This window comes from Camelus bactrianus, chromosome 25 (genome assembly GCF_048773025.1).
Source record: "Camelus bactrianus isolate YW-2024 breed Bactrian camel chromosome 25, ASM4877302v1, whole genome shotgun sequence".
Classification (NCBI taxonomy): Eukaryota; Metazoa; Chordata; class Mammalia; order Artiodactyla; family Camelidae; genus Camelus; species Camelus bactrianus.
The window spans coordinates 32,400,144-32,425,931 of NC_133563.1; the positions used below are offsets into that span (position 1 = coordinate 32,400,144).

At 44.8% G+C, this 25,788-nt stretch overlaps 1 long non-coding RNA gene across 1 annotated transcript in view; it reads right to left on the bottom strand.

The window, feature by feature from the left end:
* LOC141574998 (uncharacterized) overlaps positions 1 to 25,788 on the bottom strand; it is a 35,703-nt gene that overhangs the window by 6,871 nt on the left and 3,044 nt on the right. The window contains exon 2 of the long non-coding RNA XR_012502206.1: positions 950 to 1,067. This is a non-coding gene — a long non-coding RNA (uncharacterized LOC141574998). The remainder of the gene's footprint in view (positions 1 to 949; positions 1,068 to 25,788) is intronic.

Here is a 25,788-nt window from a genome sequence, read left to right on the forward strand (position 1 = left end):
CCACGCTGCGACGGAGGACCCCCACGCTACCCGAGTGTTTAGATTCTTAAGGAGCGTGCTTTCCTCCCCCGTCCTCACCGATCATCGGTTTTTATCGCTTGTTATTTGCTATCTTGGCTGGTGCGGGCGGCAGTTTTATTATTTTATTTTTTACTGAAGTACAATTGATTTACAATGTTATGGTTTGGGTATATAGCTAAGTGATCCAGTTGTGTGTATATATATATATATATATATATATATATATATATATATATATATATATATATAGTTTTTCAGATTCTTTTCCATTATAAGGTAGTACAAGACACTGAGTAGAGTTCCCTGCGCTGTACAGGAGGTCACTGCTGTCTATCTATTTTATACATAGTGCTGTGCATGTGTTAATCGCGGACTCCTAGTTCGTCCCCCCCATGATGCAATTTTAGAAGTGTCCACTTGGTCTTTGCCACTATGATAGCTCTTATCCCCCAGGCCCAGGGCCCAATGTGGAGCTTGAGATACCCGACTACACACTTCTTACTTTCTTAGAACACATGTCTCCAGTCTTCCCCAGTCTGACCTGTAGATGGTATGTGATTTGGCTATTTGACCCATCTGCATTTTCAAGATTTCTCAAAAGGCTGTGTATGAGTCTCGCTGATGTCCTTGCTGTCCAGGTGTCAGGAGCTCCCCAGGGCTTGTGAGAAGGTTCTGCTATCACAAGGGGACCAACGCTCACGAGATGGCCAAAACAGTCCGCAGAGGGCCCACCTCTCCCACGTGGCTGTGGGTTCAGGCTCCCACATCTGCCTGGGTGATGCTCACTCATCTTTGCCAAGGATGAAGGTTGCTATGGTGACAAAGAATGAACTGCGAGGGTCTATGAAAATGGGGTAATTGGGAAGGAGTTTTAACCAATACAGATTGTCTTCCAAATTCTTCCTATCAATGAATCCGAATTACCCACCAAGGCCGCAATGGAGGTGAGGAAGGCAGACCATCAGCAAAGGACCGTGAGGACACAGGAGCCCCTGTCTTCGTTTGGTTGTCCTGGTGAACCCTGGGGTCCAGGCCAGGATGGGATTCTAGGTAGAGGAGGGAAGAACCAGAAACAGTAAAGTCCTTCAAGAGTAAACAGTCTTTGAAAATTACCAAGTCAATTAGCAGCCGCTAATCCCTTCATCCCTGCAGTGAAACTGCTGTGAGGCTGTCAGGGAGGGAATCACCACCCCATCTCACAGAGAAAGAAACAAGAGTCTCAGGGAAACACAGTGAGCTGCTGCAGGCCACATGGTCAGTGGGAGGCAGTGCTGGGGCCATCCCCCAGGTCCCCAGGCTTGTTGGTGCTTGTCTGACTACGGTACCATCTCACAGGCAGCTTCAAGCCAGAGCCAGACCAGAAGTCCCTCCCCTTGGGCATCACTCTTTTGCTGGCAATGTGGAAGCGGTGAGGGCAGGGCGTGCACGCGCTGCCTTCCTTCATAGCATCTTGAGGCTCACCAGTGGAGCAGGGGGAGGAAAGAGCAAGCCAGCACCAGCCCTCTCTGGCTTCAGAGAGCACGATCTGCTGTCATCTCAGGGAAACCTGAGGGAGGGGATAGGGGAGGCAATCTGTGGCAGACACTGTGTTGTTAGCCGCAGGCTGGCAAGTGGGGATCAGGAGGGAGCCTGCTCAAGAGGAGGAAGCCTGCGGAACCAGCGTGGTGGCCCCCAGGAAAGGTGAGCTGGGGACAGTCCGGCAGGGCCGACCTGGCTGCTGGACCATGAGCCCACCTGGGGCTCTCAGCCTCCTCCTGGATGCCAACTCGGCAAGAATGAAAGATGGGAGAGATGGTAGGTCTAGAAAATGACAAAGGCCCAGAGAAAGGGTAGCTGGGACAAGGTCGCACAAGCTGCTAGCCATTAAGGTGGAACAAGAAACCAATCTCGGGTTCTGGGGCCAACCGTGTTCCCACTGCGGCCCGGTGCCTTTCTAGGAGCCCCTCCCCAGATATGCCGTTGGCACCACACCCCCATCCCCTCTTCCCTTTGCCCTGTGCCGGGGCAGCTTGCTGACCGTGGGCACTGTGCCAACCCCCAACGGCCCCTCCCCCACCGTCACTCCCCCAGCTGGTTCTGCGCCCTGCACCCCGCACCCCCACCTCCGGTAGGTTCTGCTCGCAGTCACCCAGGCTGGAGCCCCGGTTCACCTCGCCCTCTCCTACTTTTCTATCCAGTCGGCGTCAAGCCCTGGTAGCCTGTGCGTGGAGACATCCTGCATGGCTGCAGTTTCACGTACATCTGTCACCCCCGTGACCTCAGCCCTCCTCTCCTGGTCGGCTTCTTTTCTCCCTGCTCACCCTCCTTTCAGCTCACAGACACCGCGCTTCCACCTCCACACGCACTCATTCATTTGACCAGGATTAGTTGAGGACCTACGATGTGCTGGGCACTTTTCTAGGCTTCATAGATGAGGCTGTGAAGAAAATGGATCAACCTTGTCTTCATGAAGTTAATGTCCCAAAGGCAAGGGTACAGACAATAAACAAATAAAGGGGCAAATCGATACAGTGTGTCGTAACTATAAAAATGCTGTCCAGAGGGGCATGCACATACGCACACGCACGCGCACAACGCACGCGCACAGGAGCGATCCCTGCAGGGAGAGGTTGATACTGTAAACATTCTGGTCAAGGAGCAAACACCTTAGGAAAAGGGACTTCTGAACAGACCCTCAAGGAGGACAGGCAGAGATCCCTGTGGATATCTGGGGGTTGCATTCAAGGCAGAGGAAAGAGAAAGTGCGAAGACGCTGAAGCAGGGGTTGCCTGGTTCAAGGCACACAGGGGACCCGTGGGGCGGGTGTGAGTGGGACTCACAGAGAGCTTGAGGGGAGAGGAGGCCAGAGGGGTGACGGAGACCTAGTTTCAGAGGCCGGTGCAGGACACAAGAAGGCATGTGGCTCTTTCCCTGAGTGAAATGGGAAGCACCCAAGTGTTTGCAGGTCAGAGTGGGCGCCATCTGAGTCAGGCTCTGAAAGGACCTCTCTGGCTGCAGCTTGGAGAACAGGTCTTAGGGGGACAGAGCAGTGACCTGCTCTCAATCCAGCCACAGGAGACGGTGGCAGGGCCAAGATGCTGCAGGGGAGGTGGGGGGGGGTGCGGTCAGGTCCTGGATATATGTGCAGGCGATGCTGAAAGACTTGGCTACACTTTGGGTGTGAGTGGAAGGGAGGCTGCACAGTGTTTGGCTTCAGGCCTTAGAAGCACGGAGGGACCATTTATCATGATGGAGAGTATGTTGGGAGGAGCCAGTTTTATGGGGGAAAGAGAAAGAGTTTGGTTTTGACACCCTCCAAATCACGCATATTCATAAAGCATCTACTCTTTCAGAGCATTTGTATCCCATGCTCTTTCGTTGGATTTTATCCTGACAACAATCTTGTAAACTAAGCAGAAGTACATATGCGTGCGCCCACAGACACACACACACACTTCTAAATATATCAGGATGCTATTCAGAACGGGACATAGATAGTTCAGGGAGGGCAGTTGCTACGGCAGTCCCTTTTATCTTGTCACCTTCCTTATTGCCAAATTATAGAAGTTTAGTTCTCTCTTATATAACAGAGCAGAGCTCAGTGTTCCCAGGCAATCTGCTGTCCTCAAGAGCTGATGCTCATCTCTGTGTCTAAAACAGTTGCTCCACTTCTACCTGGAGCAGGGGAGTGGGGGACAGGGCACACCCCTTTCCTTTAGGAGCTCAGCCTACAGTGCGCGTGGCATCCTGCTCACATCCAGTTGGCCGGAACTCAATCACACAGCCTTTGCTTTCCTGCTTCCTCTCACACAGGCTGGGAAATAGGGGGTTTGGAGCTGGATGGCCATGTTCCTAGCTGCATCTTGGCGTGGTCGGTCCACTACTAAAATAAGCAGTTGCTGCCATTCACTCACAAAGAATAAGTCTATCCAGATCAGGTACCTCCACCATAACTTGATGGTTCTGATGCGTCAGGAAAAAAAAAAACCACTCTCAACTCTCAAGGTGCCAAAAGTTGAGTTTAGGGACAACCTTTCCAGAATTTGCTCTTGTTCATCTGAAATTCCTGCTCATCCGACAAGAAAATGGGAGCACTTCTCCTTAATATCCACTGAGCCCTCTACTCAAGGCAAGAATAAGCACCCCTCATCCATTTCCTTTCTGTTTTATACATTCATTTACCCACTATTGTTTAAAAAAAAGTTCAGACAGCATCCTCCTCACCCTCTCCATTATCTTTATTCATATGTTTAATTTACCTTTTGAGTTGTTGGAAGATTGTTTTAAATGCCTACTAGAATTGCCTGCATATTTATCATTAAGTCTAGGCTCTGTTTAGTGGTAATAAATGTAAGTTATACAAGTTTTCTTGCATGAAAAAGCCAGAAACTGACCACCTCCTGGAAATTCCATGTCTTAACCATGTTCCTATCTTAAGCCCTTGGTCTTACATTCTCTTCTCTGTAGCCAGAGATCCAAAGTGAGCCCCTCATGCTGCCCTGGGGTGAGGGATGACGGGGTCCATGTACATAGATGAGGACTGCAACCCAGTTTTTGATAAGGAACAGAAACGCTCTCCGAGCTGTTCAGGTACGTACAAATCGTGTACTGATGTGACAGGCTGGGTGCACTGGAAAGAGAACCAGACGTTGAACTTGTGGTATACAGAAGAGAAGGAGAGAGGAGAAGGAATACATTTTATCGAATTGTTCCTGCACGCTTCCCCAGATGACTCCCCGGAGGAGTTAGGGATAACGGCACCACAGACTTAAACCATGAAGCCACATTGTGACACAAAGGAACAGAAACCCAAACCAAGCTTCCTCCCTCCTCTGTCTTCCTCCAGATGTGTCCCCTGGGATGTTAGCTGTGAAATCAACGGACTGGCAGGGGAGGAACTTGGCACGCTGACTTAAGAAATTATTCTTAGGGGAATGTGATTCTTTTTATTGTACAAGGAGATGTAAAAATGCCTATGAATAGGCAATTTCATTGCTTAATGTGAGCTTTCTATTTTACTAGCATAATGCATGCGTTCTGTCAGAACATGCCCCCTGTTAACCGTGAGGATCAGAGTGCAATTCCAGTTTGCGTGGGGAGGGGATTTAGGACGGTGTGCTGGGGGTTCCTTGCAGCATCGCACTGTTCTCTGAAGGCTCCAGTCTCCCAGGTGGCAGCAGTTCCCTGTTGCATCTACCACTGCAGGCACTGCGGACGAAGGGGGCTCCCTGAGGGCAGGGCTGCCTCTTCACTCTCTATCCGGCATGTTCCAGGCGTAGAATCCTTTCTCAACAACTATCGTGATCTACATTTTCTGCTTTCGACTGATTGCTGTATTTTCCCCTTCACCCTTCGCTGCCCCTACAGATGTAACAGGCTTTCTGTAACTCCTCCAAAACTCATGCCTCCTCATTCACTAAAATGCATCCCCTGTGTCCAGAGAGGTTCCCAGGGTTCTGGCTTCTGTGCTGAGAGAGCTTTTAGGAGTTAAGCTTCCCTAGTCCCTGCAAGAGAGATGTCTGCACTCATAGAAGACGTGGGGAGTGTTCCTGAGTCACGGTGGGGACAAACCGTGGAGCCAGGCTAACCTGGGCTCAGATATGACCTCTCCACTTACCAGATGGAGTCTGGGCAAACTACTTGGAGTCTCTGAGCCTCAGTTTCTTTATCTGTAAAATGGGTATAATGACAGCTCATTTTGTGAGGGGTACATGACTTAGTAGAGATCCACACATAGTTGGTGCTCAATAAATAATCTGTTGAATGGGTCACTGACTGTAAATCAACTTTCCCAGCACCTGGCCCATCATTTCTGCTTTTAATAAAATGAAGAAGTGAATGAATGAATAGTGCATATAGCAAATAGTCTGTTGTTAAAAATAAAGTTAGTACTTTAACCAAAAATAATGAGACCTTTAATTAAATTATTTTGACTAATTTATAATATAAATTAACAAATAAATTAAAGAGATTAATTTTTCTATTAATATCCAAGGGAGAGGAGTACCAACAGTGGCCCACATGTAAATCTGGTCAACTAGGAAAGTGGGTATCAATGGTAAACATGGAGCCATTGATCTACCATCGCTCCAAGTCTATGGTCATTAAGATCACCCAACTCACCCCCCTCACTCCAAATCAATGGCTGCAGCAACTGTCCAATTAGTAATACGGGCCTCAGTGTAGCTTTGTTTCCAGAGAGCAGATGCACACGTTCTGATCTTCCTCCTAGAACCTGGCCACCATCACCTGAGAGGTGAGCATGCTGGTTTACACATTGTAGGAACTCAACTGATATCTGGAATAAATGAATGAATGAATATCAGTCTCTAGAGGACTGGCTGATCACAAGAAACAGGTCAACTCTCCATACACTCGTGAAGCGGAATTCTGACTTGAAGATCAGACCAAGAAGACTTCATCCTGTTGTTCGTAAAGGCCCCGTTTTCTTATGCTTCGGTATAGTTCACACGATTTAATGCTTAATCGCACACCTTTGAATAGTCATAGTGCAGTGGTTACTTGTGTACAGTGATGTCTAACTAGATGGTGGGCTTCTTTGGAGAGAAAAATCCTCGGGCCATTTTCTCAAGATCAGGCACTGAGGTCCTTGCCCCCCACCCTGGCTCCTTCCTCCACTGCCATTCATGCAGCACTTGTCTAGTGAGAGTCTGCTGTGTGCCAGGTTCTGCGCTAGGCTGTTGGAAATCAAGATCTCACCTTTCTATCTCAACATTCTCTCTTCTCATTTTCTCTTGGAGTCATTGCAATTTGGGGACTTTGCCCTCCAACTCATATAAATGTATCTGATAAGAAAAACATTGATTTCCTTGTGGCAAAATCTAATAAGCTTTCCTTTATCACTCTTTTGGGCTCCTCTGTTGCATGTGATTTCAATGACCATCCTTTCCTGCTTGATATCCCGTACTTTCCTCTACCTTCCCTGACGTCATTATCACCTCATCTTCTTCACTTTCTTACTGGAGCTTTGAATCAACATATCCAATTGCATCTCCATTCAAATATCACCCCAAGCATTGTTAATTCGAGGTGCCCAAAGTTAAATAGGTCATTAGAGCTTATCAAAGAATGGTTCTGAGGATCAAAGAGGGCTTTTCGTAGGGCAGTCAGACTGGGGAGAGATGCAGATGGTTGCAGTCCAGAGAGGTTTTGCCATTGAAGGTGATATCATTACTCCAAAGTCAAGTGGAAATGCAAGGATCTGGGTGTTGAATGAGGCCCCAGACTGGAGGAGACAGCCGTGAAACTAGACAGGCTGAAGAGGGAGGAGCAGCCGAGTGGCTGAGAAGAGGCAGCATGAGAAAATTATGATGCTGATATGCAGCAATTAATGGAATGACGTTTAAACTGGTTTGTGTGATGCATTAAGTTCACTGAAGTGGGCAGGCTGTCTGCTTTTAAAATCCATACCCTCTTAACTACTAGAGATTTCAAACAGGGGGAAATAATATGGTTGATGAGAATGATATTTATGGGATTCTCAATAGAGCCATCCTTGGAATGGACCACGTAAACCCTACAGTGAAGGGAGCTTAGAATTCTTGATGCAGAGAGAAAAGTACATTAGATCACATCCACAGTCATCTTTTTCTAAAGGAGGTTAATTCAAGTACAGAGGTCCTCCCAGCCACATGCTGCAGACCTCCATGTGGTACACTCAAGGAAAGAAATCATGTCGAGAATGGTCCTGCATCTGGAGATCCTCCTTCTAAGTAAACTAAGCCAGAAAGAGAAATACTAGCCAACATATCCGATTGCATCTCCATTTAAACATCCCCTCAAGCATTGTTAATTCAATGTGTCCAAAACTACATAGGTCATCAGGGCTTATCGAAGAATGTTACTGAGGATCTGGGAGGGCTTTCTGAGGACACTCAGACTGGGGAGAGATGCTGTGATGTCACTTATACGTGGAACATTTAAAAAGACACAAATGAACTAATTTACAAAACAGAAACAGACACAGACATAGAGAACAAACTTAATGGTTACCAGGGGGAAAGGAGGTGGGAAGGGATAAACTGGGAGTTCGAGATTTGCAGATACTAACTACTATACATAAAATAAACAACAAGGTTATACTGTACAGCATAGGGAACTATATTCAATATCTTACAGTAACCTATAATGAAAAAGAGTATGAAAAGGAATACATGTGTGTGTATGTATGACTGAAACATTATGCTGTGCACCAGAAATTGACACAACATTGTAAACTGCCTATACTTTAATAAAAAGTTTGTTTATCCAAAAAGAAAAGAGATTAAACTATGCTTAAAATGTTAGTGTATGTGCTGTGAAAGCAAGCACTATGCTTAAAATTTTAGACTATTCCACTTAACATAAAAAATTCGTTGCATTTCACCAAGTATTATTGACTAAAGAGAAAAAAAAAAAAGGAATTGTCCTACGTGTTGAATGTTTTTCCTTAGAGAGAGAGGGAGAGAGCGGGAGGATCACACAGCTGTGAAAGGTTAATTAGTATTTAAACACACAATTGTGTTTTCTATTTGGTCTCGCTGGGAAAATAAATTATGTTTTTCAAAGCATGGGCTTACAGGTTGTAACTGAAAATGGGCATGGTGAGTGCAGCTCCGCCAAGGTGGCAGAGGAAACAGAAGTGCAATGGAAGCAAGTGAGGTGCCCCCCCCCACCTTAGCCTGGGGCTGAGTGACAAGGACAGGAGGAGCCGAGGGAACAGGGAGAGAGGGCGTCTTATCCTGTCCTTGTCCCTGACGCTCCCCCGCCTCCCCTCCTCCCCATCACCTTCAGATACTTTGCTTTTCTAAGTCCCTGGATTCTCACTTATAAAATAAAGATAATAGTCCTTTCTCTCAGTGTGTAGTTAGGAGTTAACAAGATAAAGTTTAGGAGAAGAGGTGGCATGGGCACAAAATAGGAGTTCAATAAACGCAAGTCTCCCATAAATGCTTGGTTAGCCTACTTCAGTCTCTCTCTTCTCTGAATCTCTATGATATTTCAATAAAAGACAAGAAACCAAGCCCTTAATGAGATGGCATCTTCTACTATGTTCTAGTTGTACTGTGTTTAGATTGCCAATCCAATCCGATTTTATTTCATTTACTTCAATTAAGGAGTATTTGTTAATAAATGACCATGTTCCTAGAGCAATAGTAAGGAATACAAACATGGCTAAGAACCAGCACCTGCCCTCCAAGAGCTTAAACCACACCTAGAGAAATAAGAAACATTTTTTGGGCATCGATTATTGATCAGCTGACAGCTTCTACAAGGGGGTGGTCACGTCCATTACCAAATGTGGTTTTCATAGGAATGTCATGAATTGGTGATTTTTGCGTATGAGGAAGCTGAGGCTAAGAGAAGGTAACTGACCTGTTCAAGGATGCTCAGCACAGAGGAAAGGATGGAGCTTGAATCTACATCTGCTCATCTGAGTCGACTCTGGGCTTTGGTTTTCCCCATGGTCTGCCCCCTTCCCCCATCCCACATGTGCCTGGCCTGGCCCACCTCTTACCTTCCAGTGTTCAGTTATGTCTTGTGTAAAATCTCAGCCAGTTGTGAGACCCATGGGAAGAAGACGTGTGTCATCTGAGGTATGGTAATTGCTAAGGACAGAGGAATTGAGATTCTTATCAGAGAGGCTTCCTTTCTCCATGCCCACCGGGGCCCTATTTAAGGTTTATATGCACCTCCTATTTCTAGAAAGAAAATCTGAAGTGGGTACCTCGGCACTGTCGCAAATAACCAAGGTTACTGTAAGAACACATTCCAATTTAAATTAATAATCTACGTGGAAAGAGACTTTCCTCTCTTGCTCTTTTTTGTATCATTAGTTCTTAGAACAGGGCTTCCCATGGAGTCGGTGTGCAATATATACTCTCTGTGTGATGATGAATATTTTTATCCTTTCTGCCATTCGTATTTATTTCCAATATTCACACTCAACTAATTATTTTTCTAACAAGTTCTAAATGTGTTCTTTATCTCAGTCATCTCTGAGAGACACAAATTATCTCAGACACTTTACTTATTAAATATTCCGTATGTTTCTACTTGTCATTTGTAATCCTACCATCTTAAAAGCACAAAGTAGCCATTACTATTAATTTCTTACAGTTCATTGTTAAATACATTTAGCAATATACTTCACCCACTTCTGTCTTCACTTTTGTTTTCTCCATCCCTACCTCTCACCCTGCAGATCTGGTTTTCCAATGACAGCCAAGGGTTAGCAAATTCATTGGATGTATGAAAGCTTTTATTTCACTCTCATTAAATGATCATTCTGCTGAGTGTAGACCTCCAGGGTGCCACACTATGTGCTCAGAAGTTGATAGCTATTATTTATTTTTATTAGATTATCAGCAATTTTTCTTCAGCATTTACGAGATGATGCCTCCTCTTGTCAGGAAGAGAAGTCTATTGTGGAGTCTAACTGCCATTCCTTTGCAGGTTAGCTGATGGCTTTGAATACTACCTGGTTTTAACTTTGCTCTACAGTGTACGTCTTCAAAGTCTAGGCAGTGAGAAAGGAGGACTGCTTATATTTGTCCTTTTTTTTTTTTTTGCTTTATTTTATCTTATTTTTTATTGAAGTATAGTCAGTTTACAACATGGTGTTAATTTCTGGTGTACAGCATAGTGATTCAGTTATACATATATATTCCTTTTCATATTCTTTCATTAGAGGCTACCATAAGATACTGAATACAGTTGTGTGTGCTATATAGTAGGTCCTTGTTGTTTATCTCTTTCATATACAGTAATGCGTATCAGTTCATCCTTCCCATCTGTGGGGTCCTGAGGGGTATGCACTTAGCACTCCCAACTGGGGAGGCTGTAGCCATTGGAGTTCTGGCTTCAGCTCCCCCTCATCTACTGACTGTTTCACAGACCACGCACCCCTTTCCTCAGCCATGCTGAGAGAGAGATCCACCGAGAGTTCCCACGGGTGAGTCCTTTCACTGATTCTCCCCAGGGCCTGGGCTAGGCGAGGCGAGTGAGGAATCCAGGGTGTAAGATTTAAAGAGGCCCTCGCCCTCAGGTGCTGCCCCTCCCCCTGGATGGCCTGAAGAATTGGAATTCTCTTAACTTGTGTACCCTGAGTGCTTAGCTTGCCTTGCCCTTGTCCAGGACCCTTCCTCACTTTTCCACTGCTGATTCCTAACCTGGAAGGCCTTATGGTGACGGTTAATTGTATGGATCACCTTGACTAGGCCGCAGGCTGCCCAGACATCTGGTCAAGCATTATTCTGGGCGTGTCCATGAGGGTGTTTTGAGATGAGATTAACATTTGAATTGATAGAGTAAAGCAGATTACCCTCTCAAGCATGGATGGACTTCATCCAATCAGTTGATGTCCTGACTAGAACAAAAAGGCTGACCCTCTTCTGAGTAAGAGAGAACTCCTCCTGCCTTACCACTTTGAGCTGGAATATGATCTTTTCTTGCCTTTGGCTTGAACCAAAACACTGGCTCTTCCTGAGTCTTGAGACTGCTGGCTTTCAGACTGGAACTTACACCACTGGCTTTTCTGGGTGTCCAGCTTGCCAATTTCAGATCTTGAGACTCCTCAGACTCACAAATCACATGAACCACTTCCTTATAATAAATCTTAATATCCTATGTGCTCTCTCTCTCTCTCTCTCCTTCTCTCCATCTTGTTGGTCCTGTTTCTCTGGACTAATACACTTACCCCTTTTTCTGTCCTGAGCAGACTTGAAGGTGGAACCCTCACCCCATCTTGGTACTTTGCTCCTGTGATAACATTACATCACTTGATCACATGAGTCTCTTTCATTATTCCCCCAGTATCTATTATCACCAATGATCCTATGACAAATGACCTAGTAACTACTCAGTGAAGATTATTTTCTGAGAGAATAAATGAACTTCTTGCCTCCAATTTATCTTGCCAATAGTAGGTTGTTCAATGAACATTCCTCTTTGAGCGCTTGCGTGCGTTCTTAAGAGCTACATCCCCGCCAAGAGTTCCATCTACACCACTTTCCTCTCAAGAGACATTGGCTTTCCCCTGTGATTCTAGAAGAAGTATCAGGGCTCTGGAGGTAAAGAAGGACTCCACAGACTAGGACTGCAGGAAGCCAGCCTCTTTCAGGGGTAACACCCCACCCCTCCTGGTTGACAGAAAGTCTGTAGCCCCAGCAACGGTCTCAGGGGAGCCTTATTTGATGCAGGAGTGAAACTCAGATTATAGCTAAACAAAGAACAGCAGTATATGATACCTTCATGCTAGCTAACCCTGCATGTGCTGTAGAAGTAAAGGGGAAACCAGGAACCATCTCTAGTCAGGGCCCATTTTGCTTGTCTGATGCACGGGCCATGTGGCAGGTATCCCCGCCCCAGCTCAGTGAGCTGGAACTGGATGCCCGTGTATGTATGGTGATGTTAGGAAATACAAGGACTTTGGATTCAGATTGATCAGGTTTAAATTCCAGTTTTGTTTCTGACAAGCTGTGAACTCTTGGGCAATGCACTTAACTCCTCTCTGCTTTGGGCTCTTTATCTACTAACTTGGATGCCAATAGCTCCCTTTCAGGTTAAGCGCGAGGATTAAAACACAGTGTCAAGCTCCATAAAGATGGGCTATTTATCTTACGGCCACTGCCCCATCAGTGCGACGCTGTTGCAAGCCCTGATGTTGGTTACCCTTCACTCCTTGTTCCCCCTACTTCCGGTTTCTACCCGCACCTACTGGGTGCTACCACCTGCATCTTCTTAAGGTTCAATTTTGATAATGTGGTTCCCTGATTCAGAATTAGTCATGGGCCCCCTCTTGTCTCCTTGGCTATGTTCAGATTCTCCAGCGTAACTCACAAGTCCATCTGTCTGGGAGATTTGCCCTTCTTGAGGCTCTGCCTAACCTCCAGCCAAGGGGAAGCAGCTGGGCGTAGCCTCTCTGCCCACGGTCTTCAGGCCCAGCTGGTGGGGGCCATCCCTCAGGTCCCACTTCCTGGCTGTGGGAGCTTGGGCAAGTTGTTTCCTGATCATGCCAGTTCTAGAAGGGCGTTTGGAGAATTAAGTTAGTTAGGGCGAAGCTGAGCACTGGTAGCAGCATCCAGCTCATGCTGAGTGCTGTGTCCTGCTTGCTACTCTGACTGTCTCTTTGCTTCAAAGTCCTTGGACACTGTTCGTAATAGACTATTTTTTTTTCTTGATAATCGAATATGTTTCAAAATCTTGTCTTGTTGACTCTAAGCTGTTGAAGGATAGGAATAATGTTTTGTTGCTTCTCCACAGCACTTCAAATACAGGCTCAGACTAAGACCGTGTGGAGGGAAAGCCTGTGAAACCGCATCACGGACTATCCTGGGTGGTTAGGCCTGCCGTAACGAAGCACCACGGAGCGGGGGCCTTGCATAACAGAGGCTTATTTTCTCGCACCTCTGGGAGCTGTAGGTCTGAGGGCAAGGTGTTGGCAGGGTGGGGTTGTTCTGAGGCCCCTCTGCCTGGCTGGTAGGTGGTCCCTCGCTCTCTCGTCTTCACATGGTCTTCTCCTGTGTGTCGGTGTCCTGATCTCTTCTTAGAAGACACCAGGTAGCTTGGATTACGGCCCATCCACACGACCTCATTTTACCTTAACTACCGCTTTAAAGACCTATCTGTAAACACAGTCTCATCCTGAGAAATTGGGGGTTAGGATTTCAGCATAAGGATTTTAAGGGAAGTACAATTCAGCCCATAACACTCATCAAAAGGCGATCCAAAGGCAGAGGTTCAGGTCCATCGGCTTGTGCTAAAAGTCCGTTTGGATTAGTCAGTAGCTTTTATTAGCTCAGTTACTCTGCCCTTGGTTATACTGCTGAAGAAAACTATGTGATTGCCACAAGATTATTAAGACTAACTGACGGTGTGGAGTCAGAGAGTCCTAGAGCCTCGGGGCCAGATGAGTCCGCAGAGAAGCTGGGATCCAAACCCCAGAGAGGACACCAAAGTCCAGACATTCCAATAGTTGATGTAGGATCCTGAATCCATCCCAAACAGAACACAGCTCCCTTTCTGTTTCTGAACATTTTCCACCAAAATGGAGAAGTTAGGCAGCAGATTGTCTGCCTACTGCAAGGATTCTAGAATATTACAAAAAGGAAGTAACTCTATTTATACAAGACTTGGCCATCACTCCCTGAGTGGATGGGAATCAGATATTCATCCTGGCTGGGTGTCCCTGAGCTGGCTCATTACATATCAAGAGTCCTATTTTATTTTTAACACTTCATTTTTTTTTTTAATTTGTATGAAGTTTAGGGTAAAAGATCCCCTTTTGTCCAAACCAAAACCATGCTGCTGTCCACGCCTAGCACAGTTCAGATGCTGCCCTGCATGCTGGTGGGCTGTGAATTTGGACAGCAGTTTGGGAAAACAACTTGGCTATTTATCAGAACTCCAGGATTCTGCTTATTTTGTACCAGTAATTTTTCTCCTAGAAGTTTACCCAAGGAAAAGAAATTAAAATGTGGACAGGATACGTTTACACCTGAGTGTATATGTGTGCACGTGTGTGTGTATGTGGGTGTGTTTGGGGGATGGTGTTTTTGGATTAACAGCAAAACATGGCAACAACCTGCTTCACACAAGTGTGTCATTAAAATAATGATAGTATGTTCAGTAAGTAGAATATAATCACTGAAAACGACACATAATGAATGTTTAATAATGTGGGGAAATCAGTACAATGTGATATTAAGTGAAAAGGCAGAATATAACACCGTGTAGATATGTGGATCTCATTTGTGTTGACGTGCATTTGTTTAAAATACATTTTTTTCACTGTAAGAGCAGGAAGTAGCATATGATGGATGTAGGTCAGTGGTTCTCACCGGGGGTGATTTTTGCCCCCTCTGGGGATATTCTGCAATGTCTGGAGACATTTTTGATTGTTGAGCCTCAGGGAGGGGGTTGTTGCTGGTGTTGACTGAGCAGAGGCAGGGTGCTGCCAAGAGCCCTACCAGACATAGAACAGCACCCCGACAACGATAAAGTTCTCCAGCCCACATGTCAGCAGTCAGTTAGGAAATTCAGCTCTAAATTCCGGTCGTCAGTCTGTCTCTTCCTAACTTGAGCAAATTTCCTCCCTCCCTCCCTCTCTTTCTCTCTCCTTTCCTTTCTCTCTGAAACATTTATTGAGGTTTTAGTATGTGTCAGACACTGTTGGCAGAATTTTCTGTGAAATTAGCTAATATTAACTCACAACAATGCCATGAGGTAAGTATATTACTGCCATCCTAGGGGAAATGATCTATTTTGAGGTTTCAAAAAAGTAATTCATTAAAAGTGGTTAGTAGTACCCAGTCATTAAAAAGAATGAAATAATAGTGCTTGCAGCCACTTGGATGGAACTAGAGATGATCATCCTAAGCGAAGTAAGTCAGACAGACAAAGACAAATACCAGATGATGTCACTTTTATGTGGAATCTAGAAAAACGACACAAATGAACTTATTTACAAAACAGAAAGAGAGCCACAGACATAGAAAGCAAATTTATGGTCACCAAAGGGGGAAGCAAGGTGGGAAGAGGGATAAATTGGGAGTTTGGGGTTAGCAGATACAAACGACTATACACAGAACAGATAAACAACAAGGTCCTACTGTACAGCACAGGGAACTAGATTCAATAACTTGTAATAACCTATAATGACTGGGGAGGGTAGAGCTCACGTGGTAGAGCACGTGCTTAGCACCAGGTCCTGGGTTCAATCCCCAGTACCTCCTCTAAAAATAAAGAAATAAACCTAATTGCCTCCCCCTCAATTTTTTTAAACTCCTATAATGAAAAAGAATATGGAAAAGAATATATATGCACATGTATGTATAACTGAATCACTATGCTGTGCACCAGAAACTAACACAACATTGTAAACTGACCACACTTCAATAAAAAAAAAAGTGCTTAGTACGGGGTCTAATATACAGATAAATAAACAGAAGTTTGGATAGACAAACAGATGTGTACTTATATGTGTGTGTTGTCTGTATATATTACAGCAAACCTAGAAAAATGGCTAGTTGTGTATGATTGGATTAGAGAAAAATTTCGTATTTTCTTCTTTATACTTTCCTTTATATTTTGCCATATTTACATTTATATATCTCTAGGTTTTCTTTAATATGTATCAATTACTTTTGTTACCAAAACAATGTAACAGTATATTAAAGCCCTGGAGAACTGAAGGGCTGGCTATGAAAACAGTCCTCGTACATGAGAAAGTTTACAGAAACTCTTTTCCCATTTAGCTGAGTGCCATAGTTTACTAAAATAGAGCCCCAGGTCTCAGTGGACCTCATTGCCAAAACAAAACTTCAGTCGCTGGGATCCAAAACTGTCAAAATTAGCGCCACAGACCCTGCTTGTACTGGCCAGTGTTCTTGCTCTATTTCCCGTGGCTAGCTCCTGTGGGATTAATTATTTCCTATTGATCTTATGATGCAATGGAAAGCATCTTCGTTTTCCCTTCAAATGACCCTTCTCTTTTCCTCTTACACTAGTGACGCTGTTCTGGGAAAGACACATCTTAACCAAGTAGGTTCTCCACTTTATGTCAAATTTATCTGGGGAGCTCTTTGGAAATACAAATGACCCATCCTGATTCTGAGAGATTCTGATTTGTCTTGCCTGGGGCTGGTTACCATTTTTTAAGTACCTCAGAGCTTTAAATACGCAGCCAGATTTCAGAACCACTGCCTTAGGCATAGTCATGCTCACTGTCCTTGAACTGGCCCAAGGAGGGGGACTAAGCTTCCTGAGATGCAGCCTGCGTCAGGGGAACAGGGTGACTTCGGAAGCCAAGTACCATGGGAGGTGGAGGAGCTGCAAGGTACTTGCGTATGTCAGAAGCATCCCATTATCAGGCAGCCCTGACTGTTCGGAAGCTCATCACCCAAGCGCAACCCTTGAGGCTCGGAGTCTCCTGCATGTGCCAGCCCAGCAGTGGTGTGAAGGTGGCCTCCCCCCCCCCCCCCCCCCCGCCGTCTTCTCCATGCAGACATCACCAGTCCCCTCCAGCATCCCTCAGGCAACATACATGCTCCTCACAGCCTGTCTTCTGGTTCCCACTTCCCGCCAAGTGTGATGTCCCTCCTCCTGCCACCCCCTGGCCGACACAGCGTTTTACTGCTCATTCCTGGAGTCTGAATACTCTGGCTAATTACCACGTGTCCTGTCGGGCGGACCTTCCCAAAGCTGGTCACCCGTCTGGGATGCTCTGATGCAGCTGGCCGCATACACAGCTGGGTACCTGTGGGGTAATTTCTCTCTGCCTTGGGGCAAATGCATTCAATCCCTGGTTGAGGTGAGGGAACAAAGGCCCTGCCCTTTAGCCTAAATATGTGAGGTCCTTGAAGGGCCCTCCCTACTTCAGAGCTCCCTAGGGAATCACCTGAGACCTCCATCTTCACTGTATCACAGGCCAAACTCACTCTGCCTAATTCTGTGAACTTAAGGATGCAGAGAGGTAAATAAGATAACTTTCCATAACAGGAATGACTGGGTAGCCTTGCCACCAACATAGCCCTTCTGTTCCAACATTTCTAAAGCCCTGAGGAGCTCCTTAAGATGCAGGAGATGGACTGTCTGTCTGGAATGCTTTAAAACTTGGCCTTGGGAAGGCAATACTGTCCTGAGAAGGAATGAGAGCCGGGCCTCCTTCTTGCTCCGTCAGCACCTCCCTCATTCCTTGGGTGCCCCTCTGTGGACCCTCTGTGGACATCCATCCATTCCTACTGGCTCAGTCCTACTCACTGGTCCACCTGAGCTTCTACCCTGGTGACTCTGTCTACCTGTTCCAGCTCTGGCCCCCAGCTCTGATCTCCATCCTGTATGTCTCCTGGCTTTCTCACCCAACCTCTTGACCGGGCCCTTGGCCTGGACCCCCAGCAGCCTCAGAACACAGGCTGTTAAGGCCCCTAAAGCTGCCTTATTTTATGATAACTTCCCAGGCTCAATTTCTAGCTTCAGACCCACAAATCCAACAGAATGTCTCCATCTGGGGCCCCTCAGTGGGCATCTCCAGTACATCATTGTGTCCCAGGATTTCATCCCCTCCTCCACTTACCAAGCCTTTTTTTTTTTTCCAGACTAGGTTTTACATGTTGGTTGAGGAAGGTATGATGTTGTCACTTGGGATCATTGTTTCAATAAATTAAATACTTGAAAGAGGTTATGAAAATTTGCATTTAGAAGTACACTGCCCACTAATTCAGCTGGTACACACTGAGTGTCCACGAGGCATCGGATCCCACACTGATGGAAGATGAAGACCTTTCCCTTGGAGGAAAGTCTAGGTCTCATCATTAAAGGCTTCTTGAACTTGCTGCGGGTGATCCCTCTGCTCGGTATCGTGCAATCTTCTATCGGCCAAATACCGTTAGACCCTTGTGTACACAGGCGTCTCTAAATAAGCCCCGAGTTCCTCACAGGGTGTGCACCCTCAGATTCTGACTGAAAGACTGAATATACAAACAGACAATGGCCAGACCTTACACAAAAATAGAACTCTGGTCCAAAATTTGCAGCAACTTGCCTTGGAAACCAACCACTTATCTGTACTAACCAGCCCAGGACGCCAGCTGACCATTGCACTTGTAGGAAGTTAAACCACTGTCTCTAGGAACACTCCAGAAAATAACAGCCCTTACAGCAATTGGCTCCAAACGGCCAGGACTTGATGCATAACTGACAGCTCCCTGGTTCCACCTTACGACCAATCAGAGAAAGCCAAACACGCATCCCTAATTCATCACATAGGCATCACTCCGTCTCTAGTTAGACCACCTCCAGCTTTCCCAGGCTGTCTGCCTTTCCCGCTCCTGCCTGCCTTTGAGTCTCTGCAAAACGCAACCTCTTCTTATTCTCATTTGCTTGGTCTTCGTTTATTTCTACACAATATATTGAAGGTGTCTGACGGAGTAATCACTGGAATTTACCCCTGTTGTAGCAGCCCCAGAGAAGCGGAAATGGTACTAAATGTTCTGCTTCTCATTCGGAGGCGAAAGTTGTATGAAGCGAATGCGTCAGCCTCGTGCACGGTCCGGGGCACCTTCGGATCTGTCTCTCATGCCGTCAGCCCTACCACCATGTGGTCAAACCCCCATCCTCCACCTACCAATTCACGGCTGTAGGATCCCTAAGAAACTCAAGATCATTTTACTCCTTAGTCACTTTTCAGGCTGAGGCCAAAGTCTGCTGCCCACAATACAGCTTTTGTCTTTTCAAATAACTGGGGAATAGAGCAGTTTTCGCAGCTAAATGGATATGAACCTTTGAAATACATAACATAAATAGAACGAAAACTTAGCCCATCAGATTTGGCAGCTTCACAAAACTAACCTAAACCTTCTCGTGACTCTTGGATTCCACTTTCCCGCTGGAGGCGGGGGATAGGAGACACTCTGATGAATTTAATACTCATGAGAACTGCTGGAGGCTGGAAAGGGGGCCCAAGAGAAAGGGTCGGTGAAGGAAGAGGAGGCGAGCAGGGGGCTCGTTTCGCCCTCTGCAACTTCACATTCAGAGGGAGACTGGTTTTTGGTTTGGAGCTATTCTGTGTTTCCTCATGATACGCCCTAAAGGAAGAGGTTTCAGTTGCAGGGTTCGGGAGTCCCTGAAAGATAAGAGAGAAATGCTGTCTTGTATCTGACCCCCTTTTGTCTACCCTGCTGCCACCACCGCAGGGCAGCTGTCAAAGGATCTCTCTGGGCTCCTTCAGGGGTCCATCACCTGGCCTGTCGCTCCCTACCTTGATCATGTAACCTGTCTCTTTCATCCATCAGGGCTACGTAAAATATGGACAAACAAATCTGAATCCATATTGGATCTGTTTCATTTATTTCAACCTTTGTATTCTGTTGCTTTTGCTACAAGTTAATCACTAAAGGGATGTTGCTTATAGCTTAAAATATACATAATGGCCCACCTCCTGGAACCCTGCCTCCCATGCCTAAGTATTAAGCTAAAATAGCTCTGTTTAGCTCACAGGAAACATCCTGACCAGGCCCATCTGTGAATGGCTGCAGGAAAGAAGAAATGAACATACCCCCTTCAGAGTCTGGCTGTAACCAGGAAACACTTGGAACAACTCACTGCCTTTTTTACTTTACCTTCTCACATCCCCCTCTTTGTCCTATAAAAGAGACTAGCATCCAAGCCCGAGCAAGATGGTTCTTTGGGACACTAGCTTACCATCTTCTCTGTCTGCTGACTTTCTGAATAAAGTCACTATTCCTTGTACCAACAATCTATCTCTCTTGGTTTATTGACCTGTCGTGCGGTGGGCAGACATAGCTGGACTCGGTAACATGTTGACCCAGTAAAACGAAAACTTCTCAATCTGTTACCAAGCCTTCCCAAACTGTGGCCCCCACCTCACACCCCATCACAGCCCCAACTTCCTGCTAACAGGCATTAGCAAATCGGCTTTCCTCTCTACATCTGTGTTCTCTTGTTAAAATGGAGACATAGGATTATTGTGAGAATCAAAATAATGGATATAAGCATTTGTGGATTGCTAAGTATTAAAAAAAACTGCTATGATTAATATTATTATTATAAGAACTCAACGATACATGTGAAAATGAGTCTTTTGGTTGTATAGTTACATATTGTAAAAACAACTTGGAGACTCTTTGAATGGATCTTAAAATCAATCAGCCAGGAAAGACTTGCAGTGATGATTAGAAACTCCACCATGAGCCATGGTTTTATGAAGCGTATCAGCACCCTTGTGTTAGGAACAGTGTCCGTATCAGTTCTATAGACACATGGAGCACAAAGGAAGCTGAAGGTCCCCCTGTTTGATCCTGGGAATTCATGGAAGGGAAACAGAGCCTCCCCAAAGCCGAATGGCTTGCCTGAGGTTGTTCTGCTAGAGAAAGTAGAAGTATGACTATTAATAATCATACAAGAGTTTACAGCTCACAGTGAAGACACTGCTTATATGTAATCCCTCCCAGGCTTCAGAATCATTCAGGGATGGACAGTATCTAGCTCACCATAGTTCCTTAAGTACTAATTTTCAAGTCAGGCTCCAAAACTAGGTTGCAGGGGTTCTTAAAAAATATTATAGTTATTTTGCTCCACCAAACAGTGAATATTTAAAAGCTCTAGGAACCCATTTATTGCTGTCATCCATTTTATATGTTGGGGTATTGGTAAAGATTTCCTTTGAAACAAAGGGTTCTGCTACTGAAAATGCTTTGAAAACCACTGGCCTAGAAGAAAAACAAAATGCAAAGGAAGCAATGATGAAATTGCACGTGGGTGGGTTTGTGTGGATGTGTGGAGCCGTGGGATGAATTAGGATGGGAGCAGAAGAAAAGTAAGCTCATTCATCAAACACTCAGTGTGTAAATGGGTCACCCATGGGAGATGGGCTTTCTGATTCTCCCAGAGCCTACCAAGTCTTTACTATATCACTCTCTGTTACTAAACATCTCTCTGAAGCAGGGACTCCTGTCCTTGGATAACTGAGTCATCTCCAGAATGCACATGGTTCTTTTCTACGAGGACAGGTTGCTTCAAACCTTGGGGAGGAACTATGAACACACGCTGGTCTCTGTGTTCCTAAAGATGTTGTAACTGAAGTGCTCTTAATGAGGAAACATGCCAGGGAGGTGTTTTTTTTTTTAATGTTTTATTTTACTTTATATTTTACTTTATTTTATTTTTTTTACTTTAGTTTATATTTTATTCCATTTTATTTTATTTAGTTATTTTAAAGGGCTTCATATTTTAGGAAGGGAAAAAAGAGAGTTGTGGATAATTCCAGTCAGTTGGGCTCCAACATTTTTGATATAAGAAGGGCTTCAAAATAGCGTTTTTTAAACTTCCCTGTCCCATGACTTATAGTAAAAAATCCATTTGACATCATGCAGTATGCACACACATTTACAAATACATAAAAAGAGCTGTACAACTGAACCAACTAAACAACACAATACATATCCTTACTGCATGCAATGCACTCATGTTTCCCCTCTCCTCTCCTCTCCTCTTCTATCCTCACCTCTCCTCTCCTGTCCTATGCTATCCTATCATGAAGTTGGATACATTTTTAAAAATGTTTAGAGGACAAGACTGATGGGACTTGGTATGACAGGTGAAGGAGAGGAAACGTGAGAGATGACTGCCAGACTTCTGGCTTAGGTACCAGCTTCATGTGGCTGGTGGGACAATGGAACAGTGGACAATGGAAGAGGTATTGAAGAGTACCCTGAGGGTATAAGCAGTGTGAGGTGCCAATGGAATATTTGGTTTGAGAACCCCAATAGGGAAGTAGATACACAGGAAATTATATAAGGACTGAAATGAAAGACTGAGGTCAGGCAGGAGATGTAGACTTGGCATTCACTGGTATGCCAGTGGTAATTACAGTCAAAAAGAAGTCCCATCATTTAGAGAGGGTATCGATAAGAAGAGGTCCAAGGTCAGCATCCCACAAGTCACCGACATTTAGTGGATAAACGGAGACACATCAGTGCAGAGGGAAGGAGGAGAATGAATGCCCAGAGATGGAAGTCTAGCCAGGAGACTGAGGTCACAAAAGCCAATGGATTAGGGATTTAAAAACCTGAACTGGGAAACCATAAGATCTAAGGGTCTAGTGCACCATCCACTCCCTTGTCAGTTGGGTTCCTGAAACTCTCGCAGTAGGAGAATTTGTGGTTAAGAAAACATGTAAAATTGAGCTGGAGAGGCAAAGTCATGAATGAAATTTTGACATCACTAGAGATTTTATTTTAGCATTTGCCAGTGAAACAGCATTTTATGGAAAATAATTTGCATCTTGTATTAGAAATAATAATGTGAACTTGACCACTGCTTCTTTCTGCTCCATGAAAAATACTAAGTACTGTTATATATAAATGATTATTAGTGATCTCATTCAAGACTTAAAATAACCCTATGGGACAAATACTATTTTGTGTCTATTTTCAAATGAAACAGACACACACACAGCAGAGGCTTGAAATGGTTAAGTGCCCAAAGCCACTCCATTATTAAGTAGCAGAGCCAGAATTCCAACATGGATTTCTCTACCCAGAACCTGGGTCGGTCACCACTGCACTGTGTAATATCAAATCTACTGTATGTAAATATCTAGTCACAAATTCCTCTGTCACTAGGAACTCTTAGGGATGCACGCATCTCAGAGTCTTAGCAAGATGCTTATGCATTTTGTTCACTGCAAGAATATGCAGACTAAAAACAGACTTTAGCTTCTGGGTTTCTGGCTGTTGAACACCTTTTGAGCTTCACCACTCATGGTTCAATATTTTTCATCATAAGCTACCTCGAGGAATGCCTTGACACTGGCGTCAACGCAATCAGAAATGCTTCCGTAAACAGAAAATAATCTGTAGAGGCTACAATTATGTATGAGAAGTATTTGAGAATAAGGATGGGTTGCAATAATTTAATTTTCAAATGTAATCATTCGTCTGTGTTGTGGGAAGGAAACAAACCCAATTGCAGCATCCCACGGTGAGGATAATTATATTTTGGAACTGTCATTTTCCTAGAAATAGAGCACACAGATTACAGCCTCACTCCCCAATGTGAACATTGTCAGAAAGTAGAAAAGACAATCTTATTCCTCACGGTTGGCTTGTAGGCATCCTCTCTGATTGCTCTTTAACTTGATAAGAAACCAGGAAGCAGACCTCTTGACTTCGTTTTTCAGAAATAGAGAAAAGATCGTATCCCTTTACGATGACTGTCAGCTTGAAGGAGCGATGAATCACAGTAAAACGGCATTTTATGTTTAGTAATTCTTTTCCCATTCTGATCAAGGTGACAAATCTTGCACAAAATAGCTCCCCATGAGTCATATCAGCTTTTTAAGATTTTGGTAACAAAGTTTGACAAATCGTTATCAATCCAGCTTCAAGTGTGTACACAATTTATCTTGGTTATTAAGAAGATATACAGTCTTCATCTGGCTCAGAGTGTAATTATTATTTCTTTCCCCCAGGATAGCTCTCACAGAAAGAGAGAAGACATGTTCCAGATTTGACTGAGTGCTTGTAAACCATATCAAAAGCAATGCTTCTCAATTCTGCCGCATCTAGAGATCTTAGGATGGATTTGGAACATAAGGCAAAACAGTGTTACCGAGTCCAAACTTATTCTGTTTGCTGCAAGACAGGCCAATAACTAGGGAGATGAGGTGTTGGGGAAAGGAATAATGACTTTATTTGGAAAGCCAACAGACTGAGAAGATGGGGGACTGATGTCCTAGAGAACCATCCTCCCCAAGTCAGAATTCAGGCTCCTTTTATACTAAGAAGCGGAGGGGGTGTGGTTGGTTGTTGCAAACGTCTTGGTGTCAGAATGCTTTGTTCTTGCAGCTGTCCATGTGGATCAAGTCATGGTGTCCCTATAAACCTCCAACAAAGCAAATGTTACTTTCTATTCTGCAACTTCTTAATCTTTATATGAATGGGAAAACGTTACACCCTTAACAATAAGGTCAGAGCCTTGAGAACAGGCTATCCTGTATATTTCAGGCTCTAGGTAAAATTTTTTTACAAAGTGCAGAATCAGCATGACTAAGCACTAGAAACAGAGCACAGGTTACAGCCAAAGGAATGGATCTAATATGGAGTCAGATTTGTTTTCCCTACTACAGTGGGAACTGCCTGATGAGTTTATTAATAACCGTGTTTATATAATGAAAGATGCAAGAGGCTGAAGACCCACTAACCATATAGAATGCTCAGGATCACCCCATTCTTGTTTCCTGTGACTAGACCTTGGATTTCATTCCATCACTGTGTTGCTCAGAAACAGCACAATTGGGTTAGTTTCACCAGATCTAACCTCTGTCTTTAATGTGTTAACTCACTTTCAGCCAAAATTTATTAAGAGAACTGGGGTCTGAAGCTGGTTAAAGTCTGGTCCCTGACTGAGCAGGTGCTCACAGGACCGTGGAGAAATCTAAAATGTTATCGATTACAGTTGGATTCCATGTAGATTGGGGTAGGCATGTGGGACCACAAAGAGACTGACCAATTTTGTGCGCGTGTGTGGGTCCAATGAGATTTCAGACAGACAGATATTTGATTTGTGGTCTAGCTCAGGAATTAAAAGCATAGACCTGGGAGATTGTGAAGCCTGGGCTTGAGTTTCAAGTCTGCCACTTTGGACATGGTGTTTACCTTTCTGTGCCTCAGTTTTCTCATCTGTAAAATGAGGCTAGGGTACCCCGGCACTCATCCCCTCTGCAGTATTGGGAGGATTGAATGAGGCTGCACGTGGGATGCACTTGGCAGTGTGTTTGGAAGAGAGTCATGCTTCAGACCTGCTTTCTGAGTGAGCAGATGAATGCCCACTCTGGGCCAAGCACAGGCTTTGAAATCCCCTGCCCAGCACCACTGGAGGAACAGATGGATTGGAAGGCAGAGCATGGGACCCCCATGCTGGGTAAGCAACCACCTCTTATCCACATGGGTGTGTTTTGGCTCAATATGAGATGCTCTCCTGTCCAACCACACCCACCATTATTTATGCCACCATCTATCTGATTCTCACCTGTGTCAGTTAGGAATGCTTTTAGTGGCAAATAGAGGACAACTCAAGTACCAGGAGTTTAGCCACCTAAGGATATATTTGTCTTAAATGAAACTCTGTTGTGTTGGCAGCCATTAAGGAAAACGACCCTACCATCTCCTTGTTTGGTGTTGTGACTTTATCCTCATGGTCACATGAAGGCTGCTGCATCTCCAAGCCTGACATCTGCATTTCAGGGAGGAAGAAGGAAAGGCATAGGAG